The 15,745-nt window shown below is 39.0% G+C and overlaps 1 pseudogene; it reads right to left on the reverse strand.

Annotated features, from left to right (window-relative positions):
* Positions 1 to 14,682: 14,682 nt before the first annotated feature.
* Positions 14,683 to 15,472, reverse strand: LOC111538930 (annotated as a pseudogene).
* Positions 15,473 to 15,745: the final 273 nt, after the last annotated feature.

A 15,745-nucleotide genomic window follows, 5' to 3' on the forward strand; every position in this document is an offset into this window, starting at 1 on the left:
GGTGGATCACGAGGTAAGGAGATCGAGACCATCCTGGCCAACACGGTGAAACCCCGTCTCTATTAAAAATACAAAAATCAGCCGGGTGTGGTGGCACATGCCTGTAGTCCCAACTACGTGTGAGGCTGAGGCGGGAGAATCGCTTGAACCTGGAAGGTGGAGGTTGCAATGAGCCAAGATCATGCCACTGCACTCCATCCTGGCAACAAAGCGAGATTCCATCCCCGCCCCCTCCCCCCCCCCGCCAAAAAAAAAGAAAAAAAGAAATACAGATTCATTGGCCCCACTCCAAACAATTCAATCAGAATGTCCAGGGAAAAGGCTCAGTAATCTGAGTTTTAATAAGATCCCTGGTGATTCATATGAATATTAGAGTTTGACAAATCCTGCTCTCTACTCACTTACCTGCCCAACTTTGGTTAGCGTTTAGATTTATGCCACTAACCTGGGCCCAGCAAACACTATTATTTCCCTAGGTTTCCATTACCTTAGGAATCTCATGAGAAGAGCAAAACCAAAAACACTGGTCTTTATCTAAAGTAGGTTAACTGTATTTGATGAAATTTCCTTTTCCCCAGCCTGGATTATATTGCAAGCACCCAGTTGCTTTGTGACTTGACAGAACATGTGGCCTTAGTGATAGTGGGTGAGTAAAAGCCATTGACACCTTTGGTTATTAGTCAGTGAGGTTTCCCTGATTTGTTTTGCTTTGGAGGATCACTGAAAACTGCCAGATATATTTCTTTGTTTTCTGGAGTTCAGTTATTTTGTCACTCAGATTTTATCTCCTCCCCAAGGGCAGCAAACTGGCTTCAGGCTAAAGCAAAAAAGAAGGCAAAGTAGAGTGGTCTTGTCTCTTCCCCAACCACGTTTAATCGCACGAGGTCCTCTGGCTAGAGCCATGTGCCTACACTAGAACATAAAATTAGACCTCTCCCAGCGGCGGCAGAAGCTTAGCATCCGTCCTTCAATCACCATTCAAAGCTAGATCTTCTCTGTCCTAAAAAAGCAGTTTCAAATGGCAGCCCCACTGAGTAACATCATAGCTGATAACAGCTCTGTTAGATGCTATGTAAAGCATCTTGGCTAAACTCTTCATTACCATTTGAAAACATCAGATGCTTTAGAATTGCTTCAGGTCTTTAAAAATCCCATCTTCTACTCCTGGCAGGACTAAGAGATTCAGTAAGCTGGATTCATGCCTCAGCCCAGAGATTCAAAATCTCTACGCCATGTAATGGTATTTCACATCTCTCTTTAGATCACCCAAAGCTGAATAGTCTAATTGTTCATGCTCAATTTATTTGTGCTCTCGGTTGCATTCGCAAGGGCAGTGTGGGCAGTCTAAAGGGGGAGCAGGGTGTAAAAAGCATTCAAATTAGCAACTGATAGTTACAGTAATTGAGGAATCAGCCTCGGGGTTAAGGTATTGATTCATTTTGATAATATTACACATACTGTGAAATTTTCTGATAGTTAAGCCATCAGTGAGATCTACTGAGGTAATAATACGCACTTAATAACGTTTCATTCAACACCACAGATTTGAAAATGCATTTCAAAATTTGCAATTTCCAGCTCTGCCATAAATTAGCATATAGGGATTCTGTGGACTCTGGCATCAGCTCAGAATTTCAGAGTTTTAGGAAACATCCCTGGCTTCAGCAGAGCCGGTGATGTTTTCCTATCAATAACTTCAGAATGAAAAAAAAAAAAATCTGTCTCCTGGTCTCTTTGTACCAAAATGGAACTTAAAATACAGTCGCTCTACTCAGGATCCAGGCCAGAACTGCCAGGGTCATCTCTGAGCTTGACAGAAAAAGACATACAGGAAAACCACAGGGTGCCTCTAGGTACTCAGCACTGGAAACTGGCTTTCCTAATAAAAAGAAAGTATCACCTACAGCAGCTACTGGTATGTGTCCCTAAATGTGTAAGGATACTCGCCTCCTGGGACCACTGGGGAGGAATGCTGCGAAGGACTCAGAGTTGGAGGAAAAGCAACTGACAATATATTCTCTGAGGCGCTATCTTGAAATGTTTGTCAGCACAACTGAGATTCCATCTTAGAGCACAGGGGCTTAAGAGAGCAAATGAAAATGGTGTCTAACTTGTGTTGGGTGAAGTCCAAACTGCTCACTCCAGCATTCAAGGCCTACCAGTTCTGGTCTCTCCCTCTAACTTTGTCTCCTATGGCTCTGCAGCAGGGACCCTGTGCCCCACCCATCTCCTAGGGACAAACTGTGCCTGGCTGCCTATCTGTCTGCAGAGCATACTTACAGACTTAGCCCCTACCTGGAGAACATCACACTCTATGCATCTGAGGCTTTCCTTTCTTTTTAAGACTAACTCTGTCCCATGTTCCTTCTCCAGAAATCTTTTCCTACAGCCCCAGGCCTCTCTCCTTCCCTTCCTCCCTCTGCTGAGCTGGATCACACAGGTGTATGGGGGGTCCCATGTGGTCAGTTGCCTTGCTGTCCTTTGCAGGATACATACTCAGTGAGCACTTGTTCTGGAGGAGATGTACCTTTGACTTCTATTGTTTGTTCTTGTTGTTTATGTGGCAGGTAGAAGACCTCTGCATATCATACACTGGTTTGGCACTTTCACTCACCATTTTGAAGACAGCAACATTTCTTCTCACTAATATTACTAAAAACCAAGAGTGCGGGGAGGGGAGTGGGAGGCAGGTGGTATGTATAATATAGTTCTCCTGGGACTTAGCAATATGTATGTGGTAGAGGGTGAGGAGAGCTTAGCCGTCTGAGTCAGTGCAAGCTGAATAAATCAGGGAGCCGAGAATAAATCAGGGAGTGTTTGGAAAACTCCACCAAACATTCATCCTTCTGAATATAATCTAAGCCAGGCCAACAAGGATAAGGGAGCTTATTCACAAAAGCAAGCTTAAAATCTCCAGGTTTTGAATAAATTCCAGCATTGATTACTCATTAATTCAACAAATATTTGTTGAGCATTTATTCTATGAAAAGAGCTGTTCTGAGTGCCGGAGTTGGGGTAATTTACAAGGCAAATACTTTCCCTGTCCTCATGTACCACGCATACCAGTAGCAACAATACTCCATAAGGGTGGTAGAGGGATTCAGTTTCTTCTCTGTCTCTAGGATTTAGGTTTGGAGATGGGTTTTGCAGGATGCATAGGAGACTTTGAGGAGAGAACAGCATACACAAAAGCATGAAAATTTAAAGCTCTGTGACTTAATTGGGAAAATGCAAATAGAAATTCAAAGACAAGAGCAGATGCTGGAATGGCCAGGACCCTGCTCATAGAAAGCCTCAAATTCCCACTAAATCAGAGCACTTAGAATCACAGTAATAATATGAATATAGAGTTGTTGTAGCCTTTTCCTTCTCCTCTGAATTAAAGCACAAAATAAATTTAAAAATCATCTTATTCTGCTTCAATGTTCACTCTGGCTTCAGAGGTAGCAGACAGTAGATTGTATATGTTGAAAAAGCACATAGAACTCATAGCTGCTCTTTTTTCTGGATCACCCTCCAGGTCTCCTTTGGGGTCCTGTACATAGTAATAAGGTTTTTGCCAGATTATCTAAAAGTAGACACAGCTGATGCATAGAAAGGAAGAAAAAAGAGTGATCAAATGCCCCCGCAGCTCATACCCATTTTACTGTGATGCTTTTCCCTTCCTAATGGGGAGACCTTAACCAGAGAAGTGGCTCCCCACATTTCCTCCGGTCACCATCAGTACATCTTTATGTTCTGGATAAAATACATCCTTTATCTCATTAAATTCATGTGCTCAATGGCTACTGAAATAGTGCGCCATTCCAATAACTTTGTTTGTGGTAGTGTGCTGGGTAAATATTTTATTTTCTGACGAGTGCTTGAGTTTTATTTGCCAGCATTAAAACTTGGGCAGAGTGACTGCAGATACGAATGGAGATATTTACCAGCACAAGGAGATGATACACAGATGTTAATGAAAGCTCTGGGGGTAATTTTCCGGGTTGTTGAATATAATTTCTCACATCCCCAAATGGCTGTAATAGGGAAACACCCTGAAAAGAATTCTCTAATGTCTGTGCATATGCAGCAGAGGATCATTGGGAAGTTAATGTGCTATGCAAAGCAGATATTCATTCATTCATTCATTTGGTATGGTGTAAGGCATAGAACTGAACACTGGATCTTTTGTGCCTCTCTGTCCATTTGGTTTCCTTACCCCAAATCCCCATTTCTGCCAAGTTAGCTTCCCTTTGAAGGTCATGGCTAAAGCTCTTATTTTACCTCCTCTTAGCACCTTTCTGAACCTCCCAGACTGACTCATCTGCACTCATAGAGAACCACAGACACACTTCTGTTAGAATAATTTGCACATTTATTAACTCTTCGTTTATCTCCTTGTGTAGTTCACTGGATTATGGTTGCTTAAAAGCAGAAAGCATGCTTATGCTTCATTGTATTTACTCCATAACCCCTTTCCAATGTGCCCTGTATTTAGCAAAGAGATCACCATGTGTTAATTTACCCTCTCATTATTCCTGTTACCAAATATGTGTTTATTGAGAGAAAAATCAGTCAGTGAATCAGGAGATCTTGGCTGACTCTACAAAAGCCATCTGACCGTTTCTGTAATTTTTAAAAGCTTTATGGGCTAGAAGTCATTTATGTGTTCACTCATTTTGTTAGCATTTAATATGTCCTTAACATGAGCCAAACACTAGGAAGATGAAGGCATCTACTCTCAAACTCCCTGGAATCCTGGAGGAAGTAGTAGGAGCCATTGCCAAACAAATATAAATGTATGTTGTTGAAACTGTAGCTAGAAAATTTTGAGAAATACCAAGTAAGCTCATGATCAAGACAGTATAATTTTGCTTCTAACTTCTTAAGACTATCCATAATTCTAGAAAATGGCTAGTTGTTCCTTGCAGGCACAAAGCACAAAATATATATAATTGACCTTTGTCAATTCCCAAATCCAAATTCTGGCTCTGAGATGATAATTTTTGTATGAAGGAGAACCTAGCCCAGCAAAATCTCGATTGTTCACTTTATGCTGAAGATAAGACTCCAACCAATGATCTGATCCTAATCAGTAGTCAGATCCATACCTCTGAGACTCATGCATCTGTTTGTATATTTACCTAGGACACTTCTTTAAACCCTATTTCCTCCACCCAGTGCACATTAGATGGGTTCAGTCTTCTTGAGGAAACTTCCTGTGCCTGAAAATGGAAGTCTCTTACAAAAAAGATTGCAGTTCTCGTCTCCATAAAGAGCCTTGCGCACTATGTCAGTCCTCTCCATTCCTAGCTACTGTTCATTACACATGCCACATAGTCTCTTGAAATAATTTGGCACAAATACCATGGCTATTATCTAAAAAGGAAAAGAGAACACAGTAATTGATAACACAACCCTAAGAAAATTAATTATCCCGTTTTCTGATTTTCACTTAGAGCAAAGTACCCAGTAACACTGCAGTCTATCCCCCACCCCAACCTACTCCAGCAACTCCCTACTGAATGAGCAATTAGATGAACTATATATTCCATGCCAAGCAAACCCTGCCATGATAAAATAACTTGTTTCATGTTATCTTTTCTTTTGTATGCCAAAGATTAGAGAATACAAATTCAAGCGACTGAATTATATACAATACAAATTGATGATAATTTTTTAACGTGCCCTCAACTATATGCAAGAAGGAGAAGAGTAAAGACACTAGAAATGAGTGCCTTATCACAAAAACCCATCTGTATATTTCATGCAAGAAAAATAAGATGACATGATTTGGAAAATAAACTGATGAGAGGCCTAGACTTAATTTGGGGTTTGGAAGTAGGGAAAATGCCAAATCATCTGTAACAAAGGTCGACTGAAAGAGCAAGCGTGCAGATATGCCTGCCTTCTGGCTTTCTCAGAGGAGAGTCTTCATCATTGTGATCTGCTTAGATTCTCTGGGGAAAAAATAGAAGAAGAAGAACAATACTGGATCAAAGCAACTAGGTGCTCTGACAGGAATGCGCTTCCAGACTGAAGTGTAACTATCTCTGCCACTTTGTTTTGCTTTTGCATATATTGAGACAAATGCCGGGAAGACCAGCCTTTGGAACAGTCTAAACAAGTATAAAAAGGATGTCTATCCTTTCGTTTTCCTCATAGTCTCTTCAGCTGGGAAAGTCCTTATCTTCAACACCATGCATAGCATCCCCGCCTGCTCCCTGCCACCTAGAAGCTCAAACATGATTTTGGCATGTCACATGTAGGTCGGCTGTGTCCTCACTCCTCACCGTCTCAAGGTCCTCAGCTCTCTTTTGCTTTATTTGTCATTTTCTTATTTTATTCCCTTATCCCTCCATCTAGTTCCCTTATCCCTCCATCTAGTTCCCTTAACCCTCCATCCGACTGTTCAACTAGTTTTTTGCTCCTATCAAACCACCTTAGCAATAGCCTTCCAAATGATATGTTAAAGTTATAGTTTAAATATAATAATTTAATAATAATCTTCAAATTATAAGGACCTTCTTTTTCTGCTATTACTACTTAAAGTCATGCTTAATATTCCAAATGTTAATCATTTTGCATTTCTTGCAAAATTTAATGCAAGAGAGGCTACAAACTTTTGGTGCATGGAAGTGAGAGAATAAACAAATGGTTTGGCACAGTTTAATTTTGACTGTGGAGTAAAGAGAAGAACCACTCAATATTCATCTCTGGAAAACAAATGTTTATCATGTGTGATGAAGAATTAATATTAGGGGACAGATGTAACACCTTATATACTACTTAATTTAGTCCTTACATATTTTGCGAATTAAGAAAGTTCAGAGACAAGTCCAATAATTTGCCCAAGAGCATATTTGTAGCAAATGGCTGAACCAGGATTCAAATTATTTGTTTGCATTGTTGATAGATGTCTATATAATATGAATTCAGTAGGAAAGGAGGAAGGGTAAGAAAGGGGGCTCAAAAGGAATTCATGCCCTCTCTATATACATTCCCTACAAACGCTCCAAAAAGACTTGAAATTCCAGAATAAAAGTTTCAATTCCTTCGCTTAAAATGTTGTTCTGTTAAAAGGCAAATAAAAGTGATGTTAGAAAGATTAACTTTCAGCTCTCTGTCATTGTCACATTCATGAGAGTTACCTTTGGAACTCTTCCTGAAAGTTGACTTTAATAGGCAAAAGAGACAGTGTGCCAGAGAGAGCTAGTACCCTATATAAAGAGCCTCAGGCTTAGGGGTGAGGTGGGACCTGCTTTGGTATTTTGGTCCTGGCACTATGTAATGTATGCCTTTCCTAGATGGTCCCAAGGAAGTGGTCATAACTTAAGAAAACTTAATTTAAAAAAGAGTTAGAAAAAATTAATGATTGAAACACCTCTGCCCTGATTCAGTATATAATTTAACACTAATTTCCCACTGCTAAAGAGATGTTTATGCCATCTGTTTAATACTGCCAACACGGCCAGCTTCACAATAGTTTATTCTTGGTCTCTTTGTATATACTGCATTTCTTAGGGGTTATTAACCAAAAGGCTTTTTGCTTTCAGATATGACTCCTGGTTCATAACAATTCAAGAGCAAACAGATTAATGCTATAGAGTTTAAAGAGGTGCCCATCCTAGAACCAAACAAGGACCAACCAAAGATCATAGAGAAGGTCTACAGATTTTTAAATAGCTGTGTCTTAGAAATAAAAAGAAAAAAAAAGCAAGAGACGAAGGGAGGAAAGAAAGAAAGGAAGAAAGGAAGGAAGGGAGCAAGGGAGGGAGGTGGGAAGGAAAGGAAAAGTTTATCTTAAAACTCTGTCTTTTGTTCTATACATTATCTTTTCCAGCCTATTTCTAGAGACTTCAAACAATACTATCTACATAGCCCACATAGCTGAGCTGAGCTGAAAGCTACCTCAAGCTCCATGTTTTGTTTGTTTGTTTTGTTTTGTTTTTGAGACAAAATCTCACTCTCATCACCCAGGCTGAAGTGCAATGACGCGATCTCAGCTCACTGCAACCTCTGCCTCACAGGTTCAAGCAATTCTCCTGCCTCAGCCTCTCAATAGCTGGGATTACAGGTGCCTGCCATCACGCTTGGCTAATTTTTGTATTTTTAGTAGAGACGGGGTTTCACCATGTTGTCCAGGCTGGTCTAGAACTCCTGACCTCAGGCTATCTGCCTGCCTCGGCCTCCCAAAGTGCTAGGATTACAGCCATGAGCCACCGTGCCCATCAAAGCTCCATGTTTTTATTGGGAGCTTTTATTTTCTTGTGTACTATCGTCAACTTAATGACACAAACAAAATTTACTCCCCAATACCAAAGCAGTGGGTTTTGTCTTTATTCCAACTTGGCTATTGCCTGCAAAGAAACAAAGAAGAGTTAAACATGATGAATGGCCAATAAATGTCAACTATGATGATGATTGATAATGATGATTGAGATCATTTTTGCTAATGAGTATTTAAAAGACATAATTCACATCATGTGACTATCGTAATTTCCATTTCTGCATGTACCTTTTTGTCTACTTAATTTTAAAGTACTCATTGCACAAGTATGCGTTTGGATATGTACAGATAGTCTACAATTTTGAAATTTTTAGTTTAATGTGATCCAAGGAACCTAAAACTTATCATTTTAAAAAATTTGCATTTGTCATTTCTACTTTTCTATCCCCAAGAGAGAAGTAAATAATGCTTCTTTAAAGATAGTATTCCCCAGCTCACTCATAACTCACCCAGGGCTCCTTCCACTGCAACCCAAAGGCCTCCCAGAATAGCACTGCTCTCATTCTTGGGAACCTCACGCCTATGAGGACGATGGGCAGAATTTTAGTTCTTCCTCCTAGGAGAGCTGCCAGAAACCATATTCCTGTAACAAGTCAGAGCCTCAGAGAAGAACAGCATTCTCAATACGTAGTCTGGGTCAGCTCGTGTTGACTTAAGGGTCTGGAAGTATGCTTGGGGAACTTCGTGTCCTCTTTTTAAGAAAAAGGTATTATTTGGGGCTATTAAGTAGTTTCAGAACACAAATTATAAAAGTCATCTACCCTATGTGTTACATTTTTTTTTTTTTTAACCACTTGAAAAGTCAAGTAGGGAAACATACCAAACAAGGTACCTCACATCTTTCTCTGTATCTACAGATCTTCTTATTATGGTGTACATGACAGACACCTAATACATTATGTCCAATAATCAATTAATGAGATGCTATCCCTAAGAAACCTCATGAGCACTTATGTTCAAAGGGAAAGAAAGGTAAAAAAAAGGTCTGTTGATGGTGAACACAGACTTCGAACCCATCACCAAAAAGAGTGAGTGAAAATGAAGTTTATTGAGAAACAGACTTCATCCACTTTAGAAGCTTGGATCCATGTAGCATCCTATAAATCAGAACAGTGGTGGGATTTTAAGTTAATTAGGGAATGATCAAGAGTGCTCAAAGAAGGTTTACAAAGACCACCTGCTTAAGGTGCATATAATAAATCTGGGAAAATCCTCCCAGTAGAGGGGGCTATAGGCTTAAGAGTTGTACCTGTTGCAATATGCAAATAGGGCAAATCTTAAGATTCCATTTATCTGTAAATCCCTAGAACATTCATGGTATAGCAAGATGCATGTCAAATATATGTATCCTATATCAAATACACACATATCTATTTACCTATTCATCTACTTATCAATACTTTTATCGTCATCACAATATAGAAATTAGACTTCTGAATTGGGTCTTAGGTATGGAGAGTAACAAAAGGAAGGTTATATTTAACTCTAGGAAATGATAAGGGGGAAAAGTAAGGAACTGGAAAGAAATATTTTATAGAGTTTTCCAAAAGCTTGAAAAATTCTTAACGTTTACAGGAAGGTGAAAAATCACGAGAGTCATTTATGACAACAGATGGAATTGGAGGACATCATGCTAAGTGAAATAAGCTAAACACATAAAGACAAATACTGAATGTTCTCACTGACGTGTGGAATCTAAAACAATTGAACTCATAGAAACAAATAGGGAAGAGGTGTTTACCTGAGACTGGATGGTGGAGGATTGGCAACATGATAACAAAGGGTGCAAAGCCTTAGATAGGAAGAATGAGTTTGTTTTTGGTTTTTGTTGTTGTGGTTTGTTTGTGTTTTGAGATCTATTGCACAGTGTGGCGAATGTAGTTAATCACTGAGTACTGCATGTTTCAATATAGCTAAGAGAGTAAGCCACAAATGTTTCTTATCACAAAAAATGCCAAATATTTGAGGTGATGAATAGGTTAATCAGCTTGATTTAAACATTCCACATTGCATTCAAAAATCATTACATAGCTTTTTACTCCATAAATATATACAATTATAATTTGTCAATATATCATTTTTAAAAATCATTAGAGTGAATCAATTTTCTTGATCCTTGTGGGATTGATAACAAGCTCATGCTGCAGTTGGAACGTTCTGACTTACTAGGAACATGATTCCTGAGGTCAAGGTGGAGTGGGATGGTGGCTAATATGCATATCTGTTTCCAAAAATCTGGCACTAGCAAGCACTATTCAGGTTGTTTGGAAGCAACTATAAAGGACCTCTGTGGAAAATGTTAAGTCTGAGGAAGAAGTACCCAGTAGGTAGGAATCATGACTCTAAACAATAAAGAGACAAAAGAGACTTATCCAGAAAAGTGATTGGCAAAGTACTTGAAGCAAGCTCTAAAGCTGATTGTTAGTGGGACAGATACAGTTAGTTGTAACAATCAATTGTTTTCTCATCTACATGCAACGAGCTGTTGATCCCAGTTCACCAAAGATGAAAAAACAAAACAGTAAATCTAACTCATAGGAAAGTCATTAATAATTACAGCAATGATAGAAAAATGTCCCTTTCTTCTCCTATCCAGTAGCATAGGGAACTATAGCCATCAAGGCCCCAGGGTCCAGCATGACTAGGATTTGAAGACAGGACATAACCATTGTGCTAGGGGCTTGAGGTGCAGGAAGGAATAAGGCCAGGAGGTGTCACAATGGAAACCGATAAGCAGCTCTAATTGGCCTATTTTAACAGCTCCCAAGAAGATTATGTAAGGGCCCAGCAATCTCCCATTGCAAGAGAGAATTTTAAAGTCCTGGTAATTCCAGTGGTGGCAGCTTAGAGCCAAATAGATTCCTATCACCCTCAGTTTTATTATTCATACCAAAAATAAAAACACTTTGAGCTACATCTATCTAAAACAAAATAAACAAAAAGAAATAAACTGGCTTGTTGCAGGTTCATGGGTTGCCTCTGCCAGTGAAGACATATTGTCAATTTGCTTCGTAAACTTTCCACAGGCAAAGTGGCTATTTCAAAATATTTTCAGTGGGTTCTTCATAATAGAATAGCAGAGATGTGAGATTTACAGTGACCTTTTCATATGCCTTTAAGATATTTTCTTGAATTGATCAAGTAACAAAATGGAAAACTTGTTGTTTAATTCAATGTCACTGCTTTCACTGAGTAAGCTATCCACCCCCTTCTTGCTCCCCGCCCCCAGTATAACAACAGATTTCATTACACACATTTTAATAAATAGCCAGCATTTCACAATATACATTTATATTATCTTAAACCTGTAATCCCTTAAATATGTGGAGCATAATAACTTCATGTAAGAGAAAAAATAATTTTGGAGCTAATGTAGACTTTAGGAAACATACAGTTAATGTAACCATTTATAGATTTAAAAAATAGACTAAGGGATATTATTCAACTTTCCTAAAGTGATTCAGCAGAGCCAAAAGTACATTTTAATCTTTTAATTCCAAGTCTCCTATTTTTTTTTCTCCATTGCACTTTTATTTGAATGTAATATTTGGGACAATTATCCAAAAGGGCCAATAGTCCCCAATTTAATCTGCAGTCATAATAAAACAAGCAACAAAACAGTGTTTGGGATTTCAGTTTCTCGCCCTTATCATCAAGACTAACTACCTCCCATCATCAATATTTATTGAGCATTTACAGTGTACTAGGCACAATAGAACATACAGAAAACTTCGTCCCTGCTCTTGAGAAGCTTACATCCTAAAAGAAAAAACACACCTCTTAAAATGGCATTTTTGTCTGGTGTTTTCTGCAAAGTACTGAGGAAATATTTTGTAAAGTGAGCTTTGGGTATAACTTAGTCCCAACATTATTTACAGAATAGAGGAAGAGAAAGAGGAAGGATTTTAAAGGCAGACAATGACAGATCATTCAGGATAGGTAGGGTTTTAAAAGGAGATTAAACACAATCTCATCAACTAAGGAGAGATTTGTTGCAGTAAATAGGATGAGGGAAGTAGTTTGTGGGATGCAAGCAAAGGAAGCAGAGTGCCTTAGACATTGAATGGAGCCAGAAAGATCATGTGACCTTTTTCCAAGTACATGGCCACCAAGTAGGAATGATTGGTGACAAGACAGAAGGCTAAAAAAGGAAGGTGATCTTGTGACCCTGACACATAGAATAAGGGATCAAAATTGAAGGCAGGCTATAAGAGTATCAAGAAATTCTTAAAAACCAAAAAGTGACTTGGAAGCAAAAAACTTACAGTTAATGCTACTCAACATCATGATAGGCCAAGAACATTGTGGCTTCCTAAGTTAGAAAATGCCATATACCTTGGCTGGGCGCGGTGGCTCAAGCCTGTAATCCCAGCACTTTGGGAGGCCGAGATGGGCGGATCACGAGGTCAGGAGATCGAGACCATCCTGGCTAACACGGTGAAACCCCGTCTCTACTAAAAAATACAAAAAAACTAGCCGGGCGAGGTGGCGGGCGCCTGTAGTCCCAGCTACTCTGGAGGCTGAGGCAGGAGAACGGCGTGAACCTGGGAGGCGGAGCTTGCAGTGAGCCGAGATCGCGCCACTGCACTCCAGCCTGGGTGACAGAGCGAGACTCTGTCTAAAAAAAAAAAAAAAAGAAAATACCATATACCAAAATTTTAAATGGAACATACTCCTTTTTTTCCCTAATCAATCTCCCCCTCTCCCAGAACAAATAGGAGCTCATTTTTTTCAGGGAGGAGAGGAAGAGAAGGGATCATGGGACACAGTTGGAAACGGTAGTGATATTAGTAGTATTTTTGTTGTTATGATAAACTTTGAGAGGGGATCTTGAGACATGGTTGCAAACAGTAGTGATATTAGTAATATTTTTGATGTTATGATAAACTTTGTGTTTAAACTTGGAAAAGACCATTAGCTGCCAAGAGGGAATAAGGAATAAATTTCAAAAAAATGTACAATTTCCTTTACAGAAGTTTCAGAACCAAAAGACTAAGTTACATGAAAAGCTGTGGAAAAAGTAGTTGAAAAATCCAATCATAAAACTTTTATTCCACTTACATGAATTTAATACATGTGTTCTTAACAATTATGCTTGGATTGTTCATGAACATTTTGTAAGACATTAAACCAAGCTGGCCATCATTTCCAATTATTTCCCTGTTAACTATTTTTACAGCACATGCATGTTAGGCAAGTATCAAAAAAAAAAAAAAAAAAAATCACAAAAGCAAAAAACCTAAAAAAAAGCTAACTATATGGATTTTTATTTTACTGTTGTGCTTGATATACATGAAGTAATGAATATCAAGCAATTAATTTTTACCGCATCTTTACTTTTTCATTTGTTCTTAGGTTGCCTAAAATTTTAAATACAAATAAAATGAATGTAGCAAAAATAATGAAAGCTAACAGCAGATAACTTTACAAATAATGAAATGTGAACCATTTCTGCACTTATACAGAGTAAAATGGGTCACAACTTTATCTAAAGGAACATTTCTGCAGCTGTAGTCAAAGGTGCACAGTGAGATTGAGTATTCCACAGATATACGTGGTTTAACATGTGGTATCCATGGGATATCTGTTTCTACCACAGCCTTATAAGTGCTCCAAACATTCAAGTACCCACAATTACTACACCTGTGACTGGAACCAGTGATCCTTTTTATTCCCCACCAGGACAAACCAATATGTAGGCAGTTTTCTTTGGTTAGATATGGAAGCAGTTTTAACACTGGACCCTGTGAAGCCACAATGTACTGAAAGTACTATACCAAACATTTATAACTTGTATAAAAATCCCATATCCCCATATTGGCCGCCTCAAGATGAAAACAGATAACTCCCTAAATGTTAACTGGCTCTACTCCCCTAATATATATATTATATATATGTGTATGTGTGTATGTATATGTATATACATATACATATACATATACATATACATATACATATACATATATATATTGTGTGTGTGTGTGAGTGAGACAAAGTCTCACTCTTGTCCCCCAGGCTGGAGTACAATGGTGTGATACTGGCTCACTGCAACCTCTGCCTCCCGGGTTCAAGCGATTCTCCTGCCTCAGCCTCCTGGGTAGCTGGGATTACAGGCACCTGCCACCACGCCCGGCTAATTTTTGTATTTTTAGTAGAGACAAGGTTTCACCATGTTGGCCAGGCTAGTCTAGAACTTCTGACCTCAGGTGATCCACCCACCTTGGCCTCCCAAATTGCTGGGATTACAGGCATGAATCACCATGCCTGACCACTACTCCCCTAACATTAAACATAAAAACAACATGGGAAATATAGAAATTCAAATAGAAGTAACACAAACCTGTCATAAATTATAAACAAAAAACTATTTGTGGGACACCATGGATGACAAGTGGTCTACTGTGTATATTTTAGAATGAGGCAGACAAAAGTTGGAGGCTGGTTAATTTTCCCATTTCTCCTGCTTCAGCTTTGTCTCCTTAGGTATCCAATGTCCACAATGTCAAGTCATCTCTCGGTAATTGCATTATTAGTGTGCTGTCTTTGTATGACTCTTCACTTAATGTATCAAGTTCAGCAATGGCTTCATCAAAAGCCATCTTTGCAAGGGAGCAGGCTTTATCTAGGGAGTTCAGAATCTCATAATAGAACAAGAGAAGTTAAGGGTCCGACCCAGTCTGATAGGATGTGTCGGCTGCATTTCCTTTTCGTTGATTTCAAAAGCTTCTTGGTATGCTTGTTGTGACTGATCCACAATCCCTTTCTTGTCATCACCAGTGGCAACCTCAGCCAAGTAATGGTAGTAATCTTTCATTTTCAAATAGAAGACTTTGCTCTCTGCTTATGAAGCACTGGGGATCAAGAACTTTTCCAAAAGAGACAGTACATCATTGCAGGTATCTCTTAGCTCCATCTCATTTTCTCTCTGTATTCTCAAGCCATCTGCTGTTTTTCCTCAGCATCTTCTGTCTTTTGTTCAATACTTGAGATGACCATCTAAGATGACCTACGGGCTCCTACAACATTTTTATAAGCAACTGAGAGAAGATTCTTCTCCTCATTGGATAATTCAGCTCCTTGCTCAGTTACAGACTTCATGCAGGCTGCCATGCTATCATATCGCTCAGCCTGCTCAGCCAGTTTAGTCTTCTGAACCAGCTCATTTTTATCCATGACTGGATGTTCTGTGTCCAGAGTGGGTGGTGGCAGCAGATGGACAGGAGTTCAGCAGTCTCAGGGCAGTGGTGGCAGCAGCGGTGAGGCTGAGACTCTGTCGCCAAGTCTTCTATCTTTTATGGTTAATGTAAGTTTTATCTAAATAAAAAAAAAAATAGCAGGAATAATAAGAGTAATGATTCCAAGCTTCTAATCACTCCATTTTATTTTAAATGCATTCAGAAATTTAATTTCTTAAAGCAAATGTTTTAATCATAGGCTAAATTTCTGGTTCATGGGTAAAATTCATTCAAATAT

This window comes from Piliocolobus tephrosceles, chromosome 9 (assembly GCF_002776525.5).
Source record: "Piliocolobus tephrosceles isolate RC106 chromosome 9, ASM277652v3, whole genome shotgun sequence".
NCBI lineage: Eukaryota > Metazoa > Chordata > Mammalia > Primates > Cercopithecidae > Piliocolobus > Piliocolobus tephrosceles.